The sequence below is a fragment of the Theropithecus gelada genome, chromosome 4 (genome assembly GCF_003255815.1).
Source record: "Theropithecus gelada isolate Dixy chromosome 4, Tgel_1.0, whole genome shotgun sequence".
NCBI lineage: Eukaryota > Metazoa > Chordata > Mammalia > Primates > Cercopithecidae > Theropithecus > Theropithecus gelada.
In genome coordinates this window covers 99,158,278-99,182,384 of record NC_037671.1, presented here as the reverse complement: position 1 = coordinate 99,182,384, position 24,107 = coordinate 99,158,278, and the positions used below count along the sequence as shown (strand labels likewise).

General features: G+C 38.5%; 1 pseudogene; it reads right to left on the bottom strand.

Moving 5' to 3' along the window:
• Window positions 1-4,341: 4,341 nt before the first annotated feature.
• Window positions 4,342-4,896, bottom strand: LOC112623525 (annotated as a pseudogene).
• Between the last annotated feature and the right edge of the window lie 19,211 nt (window positions 4,897-24,107).

Sequence of the window (24,107 nt, the reverse complement as noted above, 5' to 3'; positions counted from 1 at the left end):
ATTTATCCCTCCTCATCCTGGAGTGGTTGTACTGATAGGACCCTGTTTGTTCGCCATATACTTTTCCAATAGTCACATTTGATTCTTTAGTGATTATCAATTATATTAGCTTCCAACAACTTTCCTTCTTGGGTTGCCTTGCTGTCTAGGTAATGTTACAGTCCGCAATGCCTTGTGCTTTGATTTACAATAGTAAAGAACACATATATTTTGGCCAATAAGACTATGATCCTCTCTATCCTCCCTGAAATATCTATGCATAAACTGGTATGCTAATTTATCCCATATCAGTTATCTCTTTTCTGGAGACCTGTGTACTTCTACTAAAGATTTTAGGTGGCCCTATACACCACTAAAACCTATTGCATTGAAGGCATTTTATCCACTGCAATATTTTCTGTGTTGTGTAAATGCCACTTAATGTAAAGTTTAAGCTGTTTCTTAAATTGATATATACATCCTATATTAATCCACCCAAAAGTGAAGTTGGAAAAATTGTTTTCCACCAGTTGGTAAAGATGCACAGATAAAAATATTCCTTCTGGATATGAATTTCTGGGTGTTGGGAAGAAATAAAACAAATGAATAGACTAATATTAAATTAAGGAAATATCAAAACAACCTAATAAAAATTATTTTTTGGCAGAATGAATCACCATATCTATAGCTTGTATCTCATATATAGCTCAGTTTAGAATGTAAGTGGCTAACCAATATTAGGACACATGGACATTAGAACTCATTGGGTGTTTTTTATATATGAATATATCTAAATATTGTTATCATTGAACACAAAGTATACACAAGTACACCAGGCCCCATTCTATTTTGTGTCTGCAAGGCCACCAGCAAAACTGTCCCAGATGGAAATGTTACCATGAACTCTCTGGGCTCCCCTTAGTTTTTCTACATGATTGTTATCATCATTAAATAGTCCTAAGATCTACTGGGGGTGTTTCCTTTGAAACATACTTTTATTGGACCACAACTATAGTTGCTAATAGAGAACTTTGCTTCTGTGTGAGACAAGAGATCCTAATTAGAATATTTAGCCAAGAGATGTTAACAGATGTTAACAGGTGTCTGACCTGCAATCATTGCAACGAAGGCCTGGCTACTATCATGAACTATCTTTTTTATTCATCTGACAAATAATTATGTGGCACATAATTCCAATTCTAGGCATCAGTAAACAAAATAGAAAATGATTTTCTGTTCATATGGAATTTACTGTACAGTACATCCTTTTCAACCCAAACTGTAAATTCCACAGCTTCCTAAGACTAATATTCCAAAAAGGATGTTAAAAATACAGAAAGGCTGGGCACGGTGGCTCACACTGGTAATCATAGCACTTTGGGAGGCCAGGGGGGTGGGGGGCGGGTAACCTGAGGTCAAGAGTTCGAGACCAGCCTGGCCAACATGGTGAAACCTCATCTCTACTGAAAAACCAAAAATGTACCTGGGCATGGTGGCATGTGCCTGCAGTCCCAGCTACTCTGGGAGTCTGAGGCAGGAGAATTGCTTGAACCCAGGAGGCGGAGGTTGCAGTGAGCCAAGATCGTGCCACTGCACTCCAGTCTGGGTGACAGAGGGAGACTCCATCTCAAACAAACAAACAAAAAAAGAATAGCAGAAATAAACCCACTTTTTATTGAGATCTGGTAAAAATGACATTTTTTCATAAACTGGAATAGATATGAGATCTCAATTGAGAAATGTAATAGGGTAGGGTCTATATTAATATTATAATAACAGTGGAACAAAACTATTATAAGGTAGGGCATTACTGCCATTAGGATGAAATGAATGTGAGGGCCATCTGGATTTTCTTTAGTAGCTGTTTAAGTCTAGTTCATTAATAGCAGAGCTTAAAAGCAGCCATGCATAGCACAAATTAGGCAGCTTTGGACTGTGCTTTCTTGAAGTTCTAGACCAAAGGTAAGAACAGTACCAAACCAAATACTGCATTCATTCAGTCTTTAATCTTTTTGTTCAGCAGTGGAATGCTAAATGACAGGAGAATGCATCTTCATAAACAATAATGATTTGTGTCTCATGTCAGCTGCAAAGCCATCTAGAAACAAACCACAGCCTTGCTCAGCTGAGCAGCTGCCATTTCCCTGGTCCTGCTTTTATTGTTGCAGAGCTGGGAAACACAAACAATGGTCCTGCACCTGCTGCCAGGCCTGCCAGAATGATGATGATGCTGTCATTCAGGCCAAGAGGAAGGGACTATAAAAACAGACACATGCCCTCACAAGCTCAGCTGCTCGCCTCCCTGGTGCTGCTGTCCTGCCAAACCTATGGCCAGTCCAGGTTGCCGCACAACTGTACAGACCATTGCAGGAGACAGACAGATTCTCTGGGGAAGCGCAAGTAAATTTGGTCAGGTTGGACTCAGCTTCATTAACTTCCTGTGGGAGAAAAAGTGTAGCCTGAGTGTTAGAGAGGGGCACATGTGGGACTCCCTAATGCACATGACTGTTCTCTTTGTCTTCTTATATTTTTATCTGTCAATTCCTTTCGTCAACACAATGGTGATGAGACATAGCCTGTTTGCCATACCCAGAAGAGAGAGATAAGAGTCTTTTATGAGAGCTTATATCTTCTCTTTGACTTTCTCCTCCTTGATGATTTAGGCTTTCACCACTAATTCTCTTGGGATGACTCTCCCAAACCATCAGTTCAATGTGGAATCCTGGAACTTTAGTGCTAAAAGTTGCCACTGAAATTGTCCTGTCCAACTTCCAAATGTTAAAGTTGAGAAAACTGAAGCTCTGAAATGGCAAATGATTTTCCAAGATTATACAAAGAAGGGGCTAGTAAAATCAGATTAGAACCTGCCTCGACTCCCAATCTAGTGCTCCTTCCATGCTCCATATCCTCTCTAATGTCTCCTACAACATCTTGCCCTCTCCCCTTACTTTTATTTCTACAGTCGATTTTGTATTCTAAGTAGTTGCTAAGTTTCACACAGCTTTGTAATAGCTTCCTGGCTCATATCCCACCTGCATGCACAAATCTCTTCTAAGATAACCACTGCAGATTACATGTTTAAAATGTATTTTAAAATGCTCTATTTTTGCGGTTATTTTAACTAAGGCTTCTTGTTGCCTCAAATGAGGTCAAAGTAGATCAAACCCACCTTGCCTGCCTATCTCCAAAAGGCTACTATGTCTCTCTTATTCTCTAGCCTAAACCGACAATTTTCTGTTCTTATAACACTGCCGGTATTTTTCCACTTACTGCTCCTTCCGTCTGGAATGGCCGTTCAAAATCTCTGCCTGTCAATGTGCTCCCCAGCCTTTAAGACTCAGATCAGACATCACCTCTTCCATGAAGCCATCACTTAGGCCCCAAACTCTTCCTTCTGTGTTTTCCTATTATGAGTAATTCCTCTTTTGTATACCACATGAAAGTGTAGTTATTAGTGTATATATTTTATCCTTTGAAGTAGATTTATAATTTTCCTATGCCTGAGATTCTGTCCCATACAGTCTTCTACCCCTGCACCCTCTCCCAACAGTATCTAACATAGTGCCTTGAATATAGTCAATGTTCAGGGATATTAATTGAATGTTATACTATTTGATCAAGGTCTGACAACAATATTTTTACTGTAGCTTAGAAAGTTCATTTTGGAGCTGGGCGTGGTGGCTCACGTCTGTAATCCCAGCACTTTGGAAGGCTGAGGTGGGTGGATCACGAGGTCAGGAGGTTGAGACCATCCTGGCTAACATGGTGAAACCCTGTTTCTACTAAAATTACAAAAAATTAGGCCTGCGTGGTGGTGGATGCCTGTAGTCTCAGCTACTCGGGAGGCTGAGGCAGGAGAATCGCTTGAACCCAGGAGGCGGAGCTTGTAGTGAGCCGAGATCCCGCCACTGCACTCCAGCATGGGCAACAGAGAGAGACTCCATCTCAACAACAACAAAAAAGGTTCATTTTGACTTTTTAAACTGTATCTATTGCATCACGGCATCTTGGAATTAGAAACCAAAGACCAAGGAACATATTTAAAATTATAGTAAAACATACATAACAGAATATCGACCTTTTTTTTTCTGTCCCTTACACTTTATTGGTCAACTCTAGGCCTGTGTGCAGCTGGGTGGGTTTGGAGGAGAGCATCATTATTCACCAGCTCCCAGGTGGAGGCCTGCGAAGGCCTTGGCCTAGCCTTCCAGGGTCCCAGACTGTGGACTTTGGAGGGGCAGATCAGGCCTTTCCTGGGTCAGCACAGGGCACCCAGGTGACAGCACTGGTGGGCACCCAGGTGACAGCACTGATGGGCAGCCAGCACAGGCACCTAGGTAAGGGCACAAGCTCACTATCCCTCAGCCAGCCTAATTGCGTTTGGAGAAATATTCCTTGCTGTCATCCACGTTGGGCTTAATCGTGTCACTGGCAGGCTTCCAGCCAGCGGCACAAACTTCCGCGTGCTCTTCTGTGTACTGGAAGGCCTGGACCAGCTGCAGAGCGTCCCACAGGCAAATCATTAACAGTGATTTGGGAAGGACACAATACCCGCATCTGTTTTCAGCACGGCACAATCCTCAGACAAGCCTCTGGTCACGTTAGCGAGCAGGGGGATGTTCAGGGGGCCCAAGTCTCCCTCCCTCTGGGGGTTGTTGATCCAAGCCAGGTGGGTGAACTGAGAGTCCACTGAGATGCCCAGCACTTGGCAGCCCAGCTTGCAGAAGTCCTCAGCATGGTCGCTGAACGTGATGATCTCCGTGGGGCACACAAAAGTGAAGTGCAGAGGGTAGAAAAAGAGGACTACCTACTTCTCTTTGAAGTCCGACAGCTTCACTTCTTTGAAAGTGCATCCACCACGGCGGTGGCGTTGAAGTCAGGGGCGGACTATCCCATGCACGCGATTACAGAGGCCATGACTGAAAGCTGTGTGGGCTAAGGCTGGACTTAGGGGCAACCAGACGCGTGGACCCACGTTCTCAGCACCAAAACTGACCATCTTAACCATCATTTACAGGTAAAGTTCAGTGGTGTTAAGTACATTCATAATGTTATATAATTATCACTACTATCCATCTTCAGAACTTTTTTCATTTTGCAAAACTGAAACTCTATACCCATTAAACAATAACTCCCCATTCCCCTTTCCTCCCAGCCCCTGGGAACCATAATTCTAATATCAAATTCCATGAATCTGACTATTACAAGCACCACACATAAGTGAAATCATACAGTATTTGTCTTTTTGTGCTGGCTTATTTCACTTAGCATGATGACATCAAGGTTCATTAATATTGTAGCATGTGCCAGAATTTCCTTCTTTTTAAAGGCTGAATAGTGATTATATAGAGAGAATATTTTGAATATATATTATACATGTAATATTCCATCACACACACACACACATCACGTTTTAGTTATCCATTTTTCCATAAGTGCACACTTGCCTTGCTTCCATTTTTGGCTATTGTAAATAACGTCGCTGTGAATATGGATATAAAAATATCTCTTTGAGATCCTGCTTTTAATTCTTTTGGTATACACACAAAAGTGGAATGGATCATATGGTAATTGTATTTTTAATTTTTTAAAGGAATCTCCATGCTGTTTTCTACAATTCTACATTGAAAAGTTGGATTCTAGGCTGGACATGGCGGCTCACATCTGTAATCCCAGCAGTTTGGGAAGCCAAGGCGGGTGGATCACAAGGTCAGGAGTTCAAGACCAGCCTGGCCAAGATGGTGAAACCCTTGTCTCTACTAAAAATACAAAAAATATTAGCTGGGTGTGGGGTGTGGTGGCACGTGCCTGTAATCCCAGCTACTCAGGAGGCTGAGTCAGACAGTTGCTTGAATCCAGGAGGCAGAGGTTGCAGTGAGCCAAGATTGCACCACTGCACTCTAGCCAGGGTGACAGAGTCAGACTCCGCCAAAAAAAAAAAAAAAAAAAAATGGATTCTTTTAAAAAATCTTCCAAAAGTCTAACATGTAAGAGAATATCTGAAATAAGAAATAACAGAAACTACAGCACTGCTATCTATCCAAGCTGCTTTGGTCAGGTGAATCACAGCTGGTGTTCAGAAGCCAATTCACTGTAAAAAATATCACACACAGCCTGTGGCTCCTGAGCCTGACTGTGCATGAGAATCTTCACACCAGATAGTTGAAGCTAGAACCTCTGGGAACTTAGAATCACATAGAGCTCCTCCAACAGTTATAGTCATTGTCTGGCTATATGTGAAGAGTCTTTTCATGGATTGTGAGTATGTCCACAAACTTGGACTGATGGTATTGGTGCAATTAATATTTACTTAAAAATATCTAGTTGTTTAAATAGGTTCACATCCATGGACATACCTTGAGGCAACCGTGTATGCCCTAAGGTAACTCCAGAGTGGTAGGGCAGGTAAACTGGAGACAGACAGACTGTGGAGCCAGACCCAACAGGAAGGAAGTAGACAAGAAAACAGATGAGTGTGCAGGAAATCAGTAGCTACAGATTTCACTAGCCCTACACATGGTAGTCAGGGAGATGAGAGAAGTCATACTATAAAAGAGGATCCAAGAGTAGGCAAAACTTGGAAACCAGGTATTTGGGAAGGCAGTTGGCATCAGGGAAGTCCATCAGTAGGGGGCAAGAGCAAGGCAAAATAGGGGACAGGGGAAAAGATACTAGGCCTAGAGGAAATAACATATTAGGCAGTTCACAAAATTAAAAAGAAATTAGGCACAAATGAACAACTAGGGCATAAAATAAGAGCTAATATCAAAGGCAGCATCCCCTCTTTTTGCCATTTCTTCATTTTGTCATTCTTTCATCCATTCAGTGGCAATTGCTGTGGACCTACTTGGTGCTTGGCAATATGGGTCCAGACTGCTCTTCTGGAATCCTTTAATCCCTTTTATTTAAGATAAGGAATAGTCCAAAAATCCTACCACAGAATGTCATTACTAACAACATGTACACTGGTTGCTTCCCTTACTTTAAGTAGTGTGCATACGCATGTTTTCCAAACAGCCTGGGTCTGTAAATAAAAAGTGGTCACTCTTTCAGTAGGTATCTTAACAATACCATTAAAAGAGGTCTTTTACTCTGTCAGCATTGCTTTGAATTCCAATTTTGTCAGTGCTTTCTTGATTAATTTAACAAGCGATTACCCAGCCAGTAGACTATTTTTTTTCCTGATGTTCTTTTCTTTTTCTCTTCTCTCTCCTGTGCTATACTTTATGAACTCTCCTTTCTCATTAAATTAATGTGTGAGCAGGAGTTAGAAAGATAACTGAACTAAAATTAGTCATGTTTTTTAGTTTTTAGCAGCAGTGATATGATTTACTAGAGAAGGAAATTGGAACTGTGAACAAAAATTAAGCTTTTGAATTATCTAAAGATTTCATTCATCCTTGTTATTCCCAACCCCAGGGAAGAACTCTGTTCACCATGAGTAGGGAAAAAGTTTCATACAAGAACATAGTCTAGTTTTAAATGCTTTTTCTGAATTCTGAACAAGCATAAATTGTGTTTATTTCTTGAAATTTAGGTTAGCAATCTTAATTTAAAATATGCTGCCCATAATTTCATCATTTGTGCATTTGTTAATTAAACTGGTAATGTTATCAAAACAAAATTGAGTTTCAATTTAGTTTTGTGAATATATTTTTCATAACTAAAAACAGTTTTACAGCTAATGTAGACATAGAGCATTCTTTGAATAGATAATCACCATTACCCAAATTAAGCAAGTGTTTGAGTGTCCTTTCAATCCTCTGATGGTACATTATTTCTGACTGTAACATGCCACTGACTTATCTGCCCCTCAGCAAATGCCTGACTTTAATGCATCCATTATTCTTTCTGAAACTGTGCTCTTTTTTCTTTTTGCTTTGTTTTATCTTCACGATATCTTTGTTGTCAAATAGGTATTTAAGGTTATCACTACTGAGAGTTTTTATAGAAGACATTCAATATATTGGAAGTAGAAAAAGAATGATTTACTCTGCTGTCATCTTCATTATCTTATGCAAGAAGTCAAAATGAAAATTCAACATAAATGCTTTCCAGTAGCAAAACTCAATATAAATGATAGAACTGGTACATCTTTCTCTCTCTAGTCTATTGTTTTCCAAGGTGGTTCTAAGAATGCCTAGACCATAGGATGCTCCACATAAAAATGGTTCTGGGATGAGATGAGTTTGGAGAATGTTGCACTGCATACTCATGTTTGGAGATATCCAAGGCCTATTAGTATATTACAGGCTAAATAAACTTGCTGTAAAGTAACCTGTATAACTTTATTCAAGTGTTTTCTACAGTTATTTGGACAGAGAATCATTTCCTCTCCTCTTGGAAGAAGTGTTCCAAAAATAAATGTTAAGAAACACTGATTTATTGTTTCTTGCTTAAAACACACTTACTAGTATCTGTGTAATTACTATATGTTAAGTATACAGCACAGAAACAGCTGCCTTCTGACTAGCAAATTATATGCTAACTTTAAAATACAATGTAGGTTTGGAGTGCTGTCAACAAGATGGCAGAATAGAAATTTTTAGCCCTCATCTTGCCACAGAAACACCAATTTCACAATTATATGTGAACCCAAATATCTTTATGAGAAGTTCAAAATTCACTTAAGATGTTGCAGTAACTCAGATTCACACAAAACCAAAATACCATATTGAACTGGGCAAGAAGAGCAATTTCACTTTACTCACTTCACTTCCTTCCTCAGGCACAGTTCAGTGCTAACAAAGATTGCTTCAGCCCATGACTCCTCTCTCGGAGGGAAAGAAAGGAGTTTGCACCCAACATTCTCAGCCTTCTGGGGTGCTAACTGAGAGACCTGTTTCTGTTCTACCTCACTCAGAATGCTAAAGAAACCACAGCACAACTTTAACACCTGGGGACAGTTAAGAACAAAAAACATGGGTCAGACAGCTTACTGCAGCCAGCATAGTTATGCAAGATTGGGAGAAGGCATACAACCCCAACATTTCTCTCCCAGAATATGAGGGAGAACAGTGAAGCATGCATCCAATGCCCTGGTCTTTTATTGTACTGCCCTAGGGAAAAGGGGTTGGCAGCTTACTGTGGCCAGCATTGCTCCTTGCAATTGAGAGAAGGTGCACAACACTAAAATTTATCCCTCAGGAGGAAGAGAGAGAAGTAGAAAATGCAATGTACATCTATAGAAAAGGTTTGGGAGGCTCTTAGAATCTCTAACCAGGTTTATTGGTGAAGATCTTTTCCTACTGAAGCCAGTCTTTAAAGATTGGGAGAGGTGGCTATTTCTTCAAATGTGCAGGCATCAACAAAAACTACAAAAAGCACCAAAAATTAGTAAAATATGACACAATCAAGGAACAAAATAACTGTGTAGTAACTGACCATAAAGAAATAGAGATATATGAATTGCCTGACAAAGAATTCAAATTAATCCTCTTAAAGAAGTTCAGTGTGTTACAAGAGAGCACAGACAGACAACTAAATAAAATCAGGAAAATTATACATGAACAAACTGAGACTATCAACAAAGAAATAAAACGATAAAAAAAGAACCAAATAGAAATTCTAGAGCTGAAGAATACAATACCTAATATCTAAACTGAAAAATTCAGCAAATTAAATTGTAGACTTGATTATACAGAAGAAGTAATTTTAAAACTCAGGTCATTTGAAATTATCTAGTTAGAGAAACAAAAAGGAAAAATAGTAAAGAAAATCTAAGGACCTACGAAACACCTTCTAGCAAACTAGTTTATGTACTATGTAAATTTTAGAAGGACAGAGAGAAAGGGGTAGAAAGTTTATTTAAAGAAATAATCTTAAAAACTTCCCAAATCTTGGGAGATATATGGAACTGCAGTTTCATTAAGTCTAAAAGACCCAAATAGGATTAAATCTACACCAAAATACACTATTATCCAATTGCCAAATATCAAAGACAAGGAGTTTTCAAAGCAGCAAAAGAAAAGCGATTTGTCGCATACAAGAGATACTCTATAAAACCATCTGTGGACTTCTCAGATGAAGGTTTGCAGGCCAGAAGAGAGAAGAATAATAGAGAAAATAATACTGGAAAAAAAATGACAAAACATCAACCAAGAATACTATAACCAGCAAACTGTCTTTCAGAAATGAAGGAGAGGGAAAGATTTTCCCAGACAAACAAAAACTGAAGTTTATCTCCACTAAAACTGCATGTCAAAAATACTAAAGGGAATTCTTTAAATTGCAACAAAATGATGCTAAACAGTATCACAAGAACATATGAAAGTATAAAACCCACTAGTAAAAGTAAATATATAGATAAATATAGAATATTATAATACTGTACAGGTGGTATATAAATCACTTTTAATTGTAGTATAATTGTTAAAAGACAAAAGTATTACGAATAACTATAAAATTTTATAGTTATAAAAAATAACTATAAAAGAAAAACTACCAAATTTTTTCAATGTACACACAACATAAAAGATGTAAATTGTGCCATAAATAACATAAAGTGTGAGTTGTTGGAGAAGTACAAGTGGAATTTTTTTATGTGACAGTAGTTAAGTTATTATCAGTTTAAAATAGACTGGTACAACTGTAAGAGGTTCTATCTAGCCTCATGGTAACCACACAGAAAATACCTATAGAAGATAACAGGAAGGCTGGAAGAGATGGCTCATTCCTGTAATCTCAGCACTTTGTGAGCCTAAGGCAGAGGATGATTTGAGACCATGAGCTTGAGATTAGCCTGAGGCAATATAGTGAGAGCCCATTTCTATAAAATAATTTTTTAAAAAAAATTAGCAAGGCATGGTGGTATCCCCCTATAGTTCCAGATACTTGGGAGGCTGAGGCAAGAAGATCACTTTAGCCCAGGAGTTTGAGCTGTTGTGAGCTATGATTGCATCACTGCACTCCAGCTTGGGTGACAGAGCAAGATGCTGTCTCAAAAAAAAAAAAAAAAAAAAAAAAAAGAAGAAGAAGAAGCAGCAGCTACAGGGAAGAAAGAGAAAGAAATCAAAACATATTATTATTTTTAAAAAAATCAGTTTAGCACAAGGTAAGATACTGCAAGATCAGCAGAAAATAACTAACAAAGTGACAATAGTAAGTCCCTCCTATCAATAATTACTTTAAATGTTAATGTATTAACCACCCAAATCAAAAGAGAGAGAGTTGCTGAATGAATTAAAAAAATAAAAATAAGACTCAACTGTATGTCTACAAGAGACTTATTTTAGATTTAAGGACACATATAGGCTGAGTAAAAAGATGTTCTATGCAAATAATAAATGGAAACAGGAATGGCTATACCTGTATCAGAATTAAAATAGACATTAAGTCAAAATGCAATATAGATTTCATTATTACAAACACTGGCTAGATGATCTCTAACAAATAATGTCAGATAGTTAATATTACTGTGCTGAGGAAAAGTACAAAAGTGAAATATTTCCTGGGCCTTTAGGATCTTCAATCAATGATAAATCAAATTTATATAGCTTAAAATTACTATTTGTTTCTTATTGGAAAAAAAACAAGTACAGTCAGCACTCCATATCTATGGGTTCTGCATCTGTAGATTCAGTCAATCATTGATGAAAAATATTTTTTAAAAACCCACAACAATATACATAGTAACAGTACAACAAAAAAATTATACAGATTTAAACAATATAGTATGACAACTATTTACATAGCATTTCCATTGTATTAGGTATTATAAGTAATTTAGAGATGATTTAAAGTATGCAGGAGGATATGTGTAGGTTATATGTATTTACTATGCTATTTTATATAAGGGCCTTGAGAATTTGCAGATTTGGGTATCTGCAGAGGGTCCTGGAACCAGTACCCTGTGGATACCAAGGATATGAGAATTAATATCATTTCTTTTTTTGACAAGATGAACTATTTTAAGTTCTAGTGTTTCTTTTTAAAATATGATTATTCTTGCCAGCAAATTTTTGATAATTAGAACTAGAAAAAGAATAGTTGTTTCTTCTCTTTTGTCATTTCCTTAAATTGAAATTATGTTTCAAAGAAAATTTACTGTTTTCTTCTTATATAACTGAGTTCTTACTTTCCATTAGACTAACATTTCCATGGGCCTTTGGGATATCAGAGGAAATAGATGGGAGGGACAAGATTATGATCCACATATTTCTATCCCATCTTTGCTCTTGTGAGTAAACAACTCCATTTAGCTTCTCATCAAGTTTTCACATTGCGATAGATAAGCAACGAGATGCAAATGGACTTCAAAACACCTGGCCCTGAATAGGGGGCTTGGAAAATAAATTAATTTAGAATGTAAAAGCTGGATGTCACCTCAGAAATAATCCAATTCAAGGGCTCTCAATGCTGGCTGCAGCATAGAACCACACAGATAGCTTTGAAACAAACAAACCAGCAAGCAAACAAACAAATGGCAATGGTTGAGGGCCCAGTACACACAGATTCATATTGATTAATTACTTAATTAGTATTCCAGTGAAATCTGGAGTCTGAGACTTAATATTTTAAAGAACTCTCCAATGGTGGGGAGAGGGAGAATCAAAAGAGAAGTTAAAGTTGATAACAACTAATCCTCTCAAACTCCATCACATTCTGAGTGAGGAATTTCTTGAGCAAGTAAGTGATTTTCTTGTTTACTGTTGGAAAATCAGTTAGTCCATTTGAATTAGAAAACAGATCTTCTTATTCTTAACCTGAGCACTTTCCATCATATAGCGTTGCCTTTCCTCACCATTCTCCTTAGCTGCATGAATTTTTTTTCACGGATAAATCATACAACTTCTTTGATGTTCATGTTTTGCCTTACCTGGTCAATGGTACCCAACAGGACCATTTTAGGATCAAATAATAACTATAAAACATGCCTGTGTAAATGTATATGGTGTTGCTGATATATTACAAATGATCCAAACTACATTGTTCATTTACACTAATTAATAGAATGTTTCCCATCAGCTTTTACTTGAAGAAGTGTTTTCGCAATTTTTCTTTGAAATCTAAGACCATGTCTCAGCATGTTATTTACTCCCAGATTCAATCTCTTTGCTGAAGCTACTGAGTGATTTTCAACATCCAACCCACTCTGGGACATAATCCCTTCTTAGTGACTTTACAAAAAAAAAAGCAAAAACAAAAACAAAAACAAAATAAGAATTCTTAAATAAGTGACTAGCGCCATGTCCTAGACTATGATAGTGTTTTGTTGCCCTACAAAATAAGAAGTGAGAGCAAGAGAAAGTACTTTCTCCACACCGGAGTCTCCACAGGGACACAGCCAGCAGCCTAGCCCCTTTGGAATAGCACCTACTTGCCTCCTCTGCCTGCTGGGTCCCTTCTCCTTTGAGCCCCCACCTCACACAGCAGGTTCTACACCTGGCCAGCTGCTCCTTCATCTCCGTGGAGTCTTCTTCACCAGTGGCTCTGTCTGCCTTACACTCGGAGAAAGGCTGTAGGAATGGGGATGAAGGTAGGCTGCCCCCGTGATTGAATGCCAGGGCTGCTAGTATGTCTCCACAGAGAAGATGAGCTACATTGCCTTAGTGCTAGAACTCCAGGTGGTTCTTGGGGTGATCTGTAGAGTCCCAGCATCATTTGAGGTCAATAGAGATAGATGGGTTGTTGAGTAGGTGGTACTCTAAATTCCTACCCAAGGAAAAGTGCAGAAAGTACCACTAATAAATGCCTAACTGGCTCCTGGGCACACTGACCAAGGGGCTGCCATGATTCCTAGGCCATCAGGATTTAACTAGATGTTCCACTGGGAATTGCAGGGCTGTCTGCCTAGCCTTCATTACCATGAAAAATCAAAGTTGGAAGTATGTCAGAGGGCTTCTATGGACATTGTTTTTCACCTACCATAAGGTGATGGCAGTTTGCAGGAAAATTATTTCATGGAAAGTCCCTAGAACGTGCTGATGTAAGCAGCTAACACCAGCCTCTCTAAATCAATCATGTCATGGTTTCAGCCTAATTACTAGAATTGGTGCTCAGACTAAAGAAGTCAGTAAATACCAGAAAGAAAGTTTTATTGCAAAACAGATTGCAGTTCCAGTGAAGTTGTTGTATATGAACAGAAACATGCTGCTTACAGATGTCCCTCAGCCCCAATCCTAAGTAATATATATTACAAAATAGAGGGGGAGGATGCCCACAGTGGCAAGGACAGATGCTCCTAGCAAGGCATCACAAATCAAAAGCAAACCTAAATATTCACAAGAGGTATGCCACGACTAGGTGGAATAAAATCAGACAGGCTCAATTTTTAAAACTGCTTTAGGCGACTGTCTTATCCAGGGGGGAAAAAAAACTGTCTTCATTTTTAATTCAATGCCTGCTTGTCTTGCATAGAGCAGGCAACCAAGAATGTGAATTAAATGAATCCTGTAGATACGAAGGGGAAAGTACCCATTTCAAAGAGCTTTCTGTCATCCTTATTACCAAGTTCTCTGTTTCCAAAGTATAAGGAAGGAAGTCCTGTGACTATCAGGTGGGACAATGTGATGGGTTTACTATGGGAAATTTAATCAAGTTTCCCACACTTATGTCCAGTGTATTTACACAAAACAGTTACCCTGATATTTTCCCCATTTATTCCCTAATTTCTTTTCTTAGATAAATGATTTCTTTGAAGCTGAGAATCTGCTAGGCCTTTTACCTTCAGGCTGTAAGCCTCTTTGAGGTGTGTAATTGTATCTCATACCTAGCATAATAGGTGTTCAATAGATAGTTGCATATTCATGTCTTATGTAATGGCCCTGCCAATGAGGTCACTGTCAGCCAACAGATTTTTTTGATTCATGACTTTATATTTTGGACATTTTTCCATCTCTACAGATGGACCCTTCATCTACAGATGAAATGACCCTTCATTTCTTTCTTAATTTAGTCTCCACTTCTTTCTTCCAGTCCCTTCCTTCTCTTCCTCTGCCTCCCACCACAGTGTATGGTTCCAGGTCTGAATGCTTTTGGGGAAATTATCCCCTACCTAATTTATATGATTCTAGAGCTAGTGATAGAAATGTATGTACTTAAATCTGAAAACTTTTTTAAAAAGTTTGAAAAGTCCTTTCCTCCAAAATTATTTTATTTTTGGAGAAAAAAAAAAAAGATTTTTAAATGAACCTCAAGTGTACCAAATTGGACTGATCCAAATTCTTAGCTTGAGACACATTATCTATTGGTTCATGCATAGTCACATTTTTAAAACATTTTATTTATTTATTTATAAACACAATGAACCCTTGTGAACACATTGCCTGACACAAACACTAGAACATTGCCAGTAACTTAAATAGGTTAGCCTATGTGTTCCAGTTCCCCTGACTCCAATGCACAGGAGCCACTATCCTGAACCTTGTCTTTATCTGCCATCCCCATGCTTTTTAATCACATTTATGCCTAAAGGACATTTTGTTTAATTGCTTTTTAAAAACTTCTTGGAAAAGGTATCCTGTTGTCCAAGTTTCTATAGCTCTTGACTTTGTCATTCAATAATACCTTCCTACATCTCTTTTGGTCACAAAATAGAAAATTTGTCACTAAATTCAAAAAGAAAGAAATGAAGAGAAAAGAAAGAAAGAAAAAGAAAGGAAGAAAACACTTATATATTCTCCCACTGTGAATGGTATGACCCTAAACTTAGGTTATATTAAACCAGGCAACATCACCTGCGGAATAATAAATCTAGAGTAAAACATCAGGTGTTCTCTCATTTATTCTCAGTATCTTCAAGTAAGACTAACACAAGAATAACTAACCCATTAAGATTCATCTATGTGTCATGTTGTTCAGTAATACTTTCTATCGTTTTTTAAATAAGGTAGAGTGTCAGAAATATTTTACATTAATCTATGCTGAAACTTACTGTGCATCTCTTTAATATAATATTTAATAATTTGATTCAAATAATGATTCTAATTGTTCCTTTTAGCCTAATATCTGGTTTTTCAGCTCATGTAAATACATCTAAGAAAGATATTTCTCCTAGCATTTCTGGCACAAACAAGCCCTCAAATTTTCTGGGTAAGTTTTCTAGGCTCAACATTATAGCAACTCAAGATTAATCTCCCTGGAATCTTCTGGGGCTGCTCACAGGAATCCAGTCTTTGAATCATCAGAGACTTGAGCTTTTTTTCTTTTTTTTTTACACAACAGTCTCACTCCTTTGCCCAGGCTGAAATGCAGTGGTGTCATTCACTGCAATCTTCGCCTGCCTGTCTCAAGTCATTCTCCTGCTTCAGCCTCCTGAGTATCTGGGACTATAGGCACATGCCACCGCCCCTGCCTAACTTTGTATTTTTATTAGAAAGGATTTCGCCATGTTGGCCAGGCTGGTCCTGAACTCCTGGCCTCAAGTGATCTACCCACTCAGCCTCCTAAACTGCTGGGATTACAGGTGTTAGCCACCACACCCAGCCTCAACCATTAATAATCTAAACTGATTCTCTCACACTGTAGTTGCCAACTTACCACTGAGCTGCAGCATCAAATCCAATCTGGCCATAGAGGTCCACTCTGCAAGCCCATGGAAAGCCAGGCAGCACCTTGTTCTCCAGCTGGAAGATTTGGACTCTCACGCACCATATCCCTTCTGCCAGGCAATTTGTGCAGCAGCATGAAGTCCTGGTTACTAAAAAGAAAAAAAGAAAAGAAAAAAAAAAAGAGGCCTTTTAGATATCCTCCAAAGCTGATGTTGAAGTTCTGGCAGTATGGAAGCTCCATCTGAGACATCAGAAATAAAAATTACAGGAGGAATTGCTGGAAAAATCCAGACTCCAGTTCTTGTCCTAGTAATAGTGTAGAGGAAGTGTTAAGCAGAGGCTGTGATTCTAACAAAAGAGGGAAGGTTTCTTCATTTCCCGTAGCTTCAATGAGAAAGTGTAACTAAGGAAGCAACTTTTAGACGAATTTCTTTGGTTATGCAATTACATACTCTTTGAGTGTTTAGCCAGCATACCTGTTTATCACTCAGCATTCTAGTGAAAGCTGGAGATGACAAAAAAAGGAGGGAAACTCACATTTATTATATGCCCACCCCTGTGCTAGACTTTTTCTCTTTTATAGATAAGGTAACAGGGGCTCAGACAAGTTAGCTAATTGCCTTGCTTTGTAGTGCCAGAGCAAGGTCTCAGTGCAAAGCCTGTGTTCTTTTCATAATAGCATTGCTTACCAATAAAAAAAAAATTAGAATCTAATTGAGAAGAAAGTCACAAGCATAAAAGAAGCATGGTGTCTCCATTGACAACCAAGGAAGCTGGACTGGAGGAAAATTGTCATCAGAGTGAAGCAAAAAGAGGTGGAATCCACAGAGAAAGGCACGTAGCGTGTTCAAGCTCAAGCTAGTGGTCATTAGGAAATAGTATAGAGGCTTGAGTATGATGACTTCATTAGAGGTAGGTATTAGAGAAGAAGATCTGATTACAGTGGCCCAGATTTGATAGTGGTGGTCAGAGGAATGGAGAGGAAGTGTCCCACAGGAAACCCTGATTTTGATTTCCCACAGCATGACTAGAACATGATATAAGGTAAATAAAAGTCTCTGCAATGATGGAGATGTTGTAAAAGAAGGAATGACAGAATACAATTAAAAAATATGTAGTCATTCCAAAAGTTAGAGAATTATCTTGCTGTCGAAGAAAGGAAAAATAATAAAACCAGCTAACAAGCATTGTCAGCTATTAGCCAAACCAGCTCAAAGTGGCTTTATATACATTAACTAAATTAATATTCATAACAGCCTGAGAGGTAGATACTATTATGATCCTTGTTTTACAGGTGAGAAAACTGAGGCATGGGGAAATTAATAATTTGCCTTGATTTCATGGAGTTAATGAGAATTAGAACCAGGCAGTCTGGCTGTAGAGTTTCCATTTTAACTTCCATGTGCAAGACTTGATATATGAACACCAGGGCAGAGAAAGTCTCTCTTTTTTTGATGAGCCCCCAATGTATTATGGAAACTCAGAAGGGGGTTAGATTTTATAAAGAGGTGCAAGATATACACGTGATATGTGGACATGCTATGGATATGCAATATAAGTGAAATATTCTAGGGACATATTCAGAGTGTGTTACTACAGCTGACACTTAGGGCTGGGCACTAGCAAAAGACAATAGGTAACTATGAAGCACGTTTCTCCATCCTCGCATTGAATAGAGCCATTACAAAGCTTACTTATAGGCTATGAAACACATTGCACAGGCTACAGTTTTGTGAATTGCTTTGAACTGACCTCTGGTTTTGTTTATATGTTTCTCACCCCCAGCTAAATTTTAAGATCTTCAAAGACAGAACCTGTTCCTTTGGTCTTTTTGGTATCCTCAGTGTATATTGCCAACCTATACACAGAGTTGGTAGTTAATAAATACTTTACTAGCTTACAAAATGTTTTTGGAGCATAACCTAGGAAAAGATTGTTTTTAATTATGCAACAGCAACTCACCACACAGTTACTGTTTATCTATTCTGTCTTCATCTGCCCTGCTAGTTGGGATAGCTGCAGTTAGAAACAGATACAGAAGAGAGTGGAATTTCAAAAATTGTGGATAATATAACTATTTTGGATTCCTTTTCAGGCAATTCTAGATCTTCATTTCTTTGGGATCAGTTACTAAAAAATTATAGTGTTCTTTTAGTGGTGTCATGCTTCCTTGCTTTTTCATGGTTCTTATGGCCTTGCATTTAATGTCTGTGCATTTGATGGAGTAGTCACATTTTCCAGACTTTACAGTCTGGCTTCAATGGTGAAAACTTTTACCTGCAGGTGGGCGTGAGGGCATTGGCTGGATGGGGATGCAGCAGCTTTTGTTCTGAGTGGGCAGCTGCAGCAGTGTAGTATCTGTACAGCTTTATCAACTGAAGTCAGCCCTGGCAAACACTGCAGGTGTTTGTGACAGCAGCAATGATAGCATGAGCTGTTGGGATCCTTTGTGGTAGAGACTGGTTGGGTTTTTTTTTTTTTATCACAATGGAAAATTCTAGCCAAGGAGATCCCCCTTGGCACTGGATCTGACATGGCCCACAAGTAGCCAAGGCTGTACCAGGTTCCAGGGTGTAAGTTCTCAGAGTAGCTGCCGAGCTGGGGTCCTGGGCTCAGGAGCTTAAAGAACTACTGTGGTACTTGAAGCCTGAGGCATGGGTAAACTTTCCAAGGCGCAGGCATGTGCAGATCCCTCATAGTTAATCTTTGATCATTCTTCATGTATTATGATTCAACCTAGAATGACATTTAACTTCCTCTCCTCTTAGCTTCTCTGCTTACATCAATGATAGCAAATGACATAAAAAAATAGATAAGGTTTCATGGTAACTCGAATTCAGTCACCTGATTCTGATCACCAACATGTTTTCTGGCTGGTTTTCTGGAGTGTGAAAAAGAGTTGTGTGAGCAGCAGGGAAATCAATGTTCTCACCTCACTAGAAACTCTGGCCTGCTCCTGCATAGCTACATGGCACCAGGATTTCAGGAGAACAACTTTTTGACTCCTACAAATGGGTCTTGACTTTCAGTAACAAGGGGTTAATTTAGACAGACATCAGAAACCAATTCAGGCCCCCAGTGAGTGAAAGAGAGACAGGAAAGACTTCAGAACCAGCAGTTCCTTCTGCAGAAGGCTGTTTCTGGTTTTCTACCAGTCTGTTTTTCTGTTGTGTTTTCTACTTTTTAATTTGCCTCTCTGCTCAAGCAGCCTACAGCCCATAGGAATGAGAGAGTTTTTTAAATGTTTTCTTAAATAAACATTTTATAAGATAGTACATATAACTTCTGCACCTCGAAAAGCTTTACAAAACCTGTAGGCTTTGAGCGTGCAGACTAACAGTGAGGCAGAAGTAAATAGGAAAGAATGGGCAGGCTCTTTGCTACTCTCCCCAGCACACAACTTTTCTGATATCTCTCAGCTTGTATCTACCTACAGATATTATGGAAGTGGGTAAAATAAAGAAGAGAGCTTCTAAAATAGATTGTGCAAGGCACTGAGTACTGAATAATGGTATTAGGAAAAAAAGGAGGAAGAGTATGAGTGCAATATTGCCCAGGAGCATCTATAGAAAATACATGTGTTTCATTTATGAACTGTCTTCTAGTGAACTGCCACTGCAGGAATCCTGTTCCTTCTTTGTGTGTATATTTTCTATAGCCTAATGTTTGAAACGGATAAAAAACATATTATCAAAAAGGAAATAATACACTACTTAACCAAGCATACATCTAGACCAGAGGATGGAGCAAAACAACCCTTTTTTTCCCTCTGAAATTGCCTATCATGCTATACTGATGTCACCTCAGCTCATTGTCAAGGATTCTCTTCTCTCTTTCTTTTCCCATCTCCATCCCTTTTATCTGACTACACTTTCATCCCTCTAGCCCCATTCCAAGGTACTAGATTCCAATCATGTTTTTCCATCTAGATTCCTCACCTTCTTCTCATAGAGCTAGGGAGAATGAGGGAAAGTGGGAGGGCTTTAAGTTCTTCAGTTACTTTGAAGTAAAATGTTTATTAGGTAAACACACTTCTGCCTCTTGTAATATAGACTACTTCTTTCAACATAATGCTAGGGTGTAATTATTGTATGGTCCCTTTTCTCTGCTGTGTCAAATATCTACTTCTGTTGCTCTGGTCTGACATAGGCAGCACTCAAGGAGAGGAATGAGCAAGACCCTTTCCCCAGTCCCAACAAAGAGGGTGCAGAAGTGGGAGGAAAGCCCTTCCTATGTGGTGTACTCTGAATTCCAGTGCAAGTGTTTCATTAAAGCTCACCGAATAAGATGTAATTTTCGTAATAGAAAATTCAGGTCACCACGTTTTTCCTGTTTGTTAATGCTGAAACGACATGGAATATACTAGTTATGCCAAACAGACTATTTGGTCAAGATGGTAGAAAAATGGAATTGGGGCAGTGACTGAAAGTGTCAATAGCCAATGACAGAAGACATGGGCAATTCCCCTTTCTCAGGGTTTTAGCCTTTGCTGCTGAGAGGTTTTCCTGCCTTTTACTGTGGACCACATTTATAAATCCCTGTGCAGTACCAAGAACTCAATACCTGTTAACTTCTTAATCAGTAGAAGACAATCTTTGCAAATTTGAAGGCTGTTTGGAATTAAGGGGCAGTTATACCAAGTTAGGGAATATATCAACAAGCAAAAGTGGTATTAGAACAAACACTCTTTAAAAGGTTAAGTTTCTAAATATCCTGTGTTTTTTCTAAGTCATAAAATTGTGCCATTTTTTTCTTCGGGAGACACATTCAGAAATAAATGTGTCTCTAAGGCAAATACTGCCTGTGAAGTTGGAAATACTAACCAAATCATCCTCTTTTTCCAGAGTCTCAAGGGGCTGAGGCAATATCAGTAATGGAGACGCTCAGATATGGGTAAGACACACATTTAACAAGTCCTATGAAGGAAAGCATGTTTGCTGTGTCACTATGCTCTTCAAAGTCAACTGCGATGATGGCAAAGGGCAACTGCCTTGCAATCCTTTATTTTAGTGCAGAAAAACATCTTCAGTGGTCAGAATTACTCACTTGATTCAAGAAAGTTTTCAAAACATTTCTAAATATCATAATTCACCATTATAGATACCATGTTATTAGAGAAAAGAAAGGTATTAAAATAGAATAAGAGGTCAAACTGTCCCCTATTAAACATGTCATAACAACAGAGAAAATGTTGCAGTAACCTGACCTTTTTGTTTCAAATGAAAATCAAATGTAAGCTTTTTCTGTTACATTAGCAATCATGTAATTCTCTAAAGGTGGCTTTTAAAACATAAGAGGATTCAACATTTCCTAGTACATGCTAGGAACATTGTTAAATTGAATCTTTTCTTTTTATGAATAGAATGACATTTAGTCTTTCTGAAAAGCGCTGCTTTGGGGGCTGATGATCACGATGGGCATGTGTTGGTTGACCAGTTTGTATAGAGAAAACATTCAACTTAATAAGCATTTCTTGGTTCAGTATTTTTGGTCACCTACTATGTGCTGAACAGAGTGAGTGATAAGAAATAAGTACAGGATTCAGGGGATGTTTTTTATACTGAGACAGCCAGGTGGGAAGTATTCCCCATAGAAACTCCAACCAGCCTGTGCACTGGGAGGAGCGCACACTTGGGCAGAGCCACAGAAGTTCGCGCTGTTTGCAGTGGGGAGGAGCCTGGCCCCTCCTCTTCCTGGGTGGAAACTGGAATTCAAACTGTGAGGTGGGAAGCACAGTAGCAGGACCCTAGCTTTGTGGAGAATTCCTGTTTTCCTGTTTTTTGCTTTTTTCCTTTTCACCCAACAGATCCCATCATTCTCACCCTTCAAATTGTCTGGGAGCCTAATCTTTTGTGGTCATTTGACAAGGACCCTGTCTTTAGCCGAACTAAGGAAAAGTCCCTCGACAACAAGAATGTAATCTTGTTGAAAAAACAATAAATACCAAAAAAAAAAAAAAAAAAAAAAACAAAGTAAGACAAGGTAGAATATGGAGTAGAAATAATAGATGCTGTGGTAGATATTGCAATGAAGAGAGATATTGCAATGAAGAGAGAGGGATGTTAAGGGATACCTTGAATTTGGCAAGAGGGTAGAGATGCCATCCTGAGTGAAATGTCAGAGGGCAGAAGAGCATGGCAGATGATGGGACACAGTGAAGAGCCTTGAGAAATGAGGTCCCCATGAGGAGAGGTCAGATGATAAGAAGTTTTAATCCTAGAAACAGGAATTTTTCAATTGATCTTATAAACAAATAGTCATGGCAGGATTTTCAATCAGTGAAATGAATCATGCCAGTTGGGAGCAGCAGCATGTAGAACAGACTTAAAGAAAGAGCATCTGCAAACATGAAAATTTAGAGGAGGGTTTTCACAGTAATATACCCATTAAGTGATTAAGGTCTAGGGTGGAGTCCACAGAACCAGAAAGAAAAAGTAAAACTGAGAACATGAGGCAAGTACCAATTCGACAGAGTTTGAAGAAAATAAAGTGCTGAAGATCAGGTCCCAGCATCGTGTCTGCCAGCATGAATATTCAGTGGATGGTGTTGGAATGGGTGGCTAATAAGTAAATTTCAGGTTCTGAATCTAGGTGACTAAAATTTGATAGACAAGAACATCATAAGCATCTTCAAACAGACTTAACTGTCTCGGAGACTACACAAAATTGACCTGATGGCTACTCAAAGTCAGTTCATTTAATTCAGTATATCCAGTTTTTAAAAAATCAAACTAGTATGTAGAAGAGCCAGCCAGCTTTTGAATACTTCCTTTTTCGTCCTGTTGTTTTTGATGTTGTGGAGACCTACACCGACAAACACAGAAAGAGGAGACTTATTAGGGTTTGTGGAAAGTGCTAACCTTTCCTATATTTTCTTTCATTACAGAAAGATTGTTTGTTGATCTGACTGTATGTCCAATTAGTAAATGCTTTCCATAGGTTCATTTGCTAAGGCCAAAAATAAAAAGGACTTTTCAAAGAACATCATGCCATTTTCCCTAAACACAATAAGCTGTTTCCGCTGGGGAAGTCCTGCTCACCTTTCACCAGCATTCTGAATGTCTGTTACTCCCTTCTCCCCTTCTGCTTCTGGCTTAAAAACACTTTTTTTATTGTTATTACCTTGGCTCAAAGCTTCCACAACGGCTTCTTGCTTAAGCATAAGGACATAGAAATTAGAGCAATGGTCACAACAGCACAACATGGTTGGTATGAAGGACTGGAAATGCTAGTCGGTAATGAGAAACAAGCAGACACAATGAATTATATTAATCCAGAAGTTACAGGTTATGACCTCATTCTTATAACTCTATGTTGTTTTAAGTCTATAAACTTTCAATATTTCCTTGCAAGGGAGTATTTTCATATGAAAGTCAAAACAAGCAATAGTTAGTCAGAGTCTGGAAGAGATCACTAATAATTTAATACATCTTGACTAGTTCCAGGTTGAAGGCACCATATAGGTGTTTATTCCTGGATCAATTGGTTTTTGGTAGTTACTATATTTTTAATTCTAATTAAAAATGCACTAGAGGAGGATTTGAAAGCTATGAAGGTGCTGCCACCTGGAGGATTTTTTCTGCCCGTTTGGAGTTTTACCTCTACCAAGCAAGGGCAGACTAGTGGTGGTAATCATTC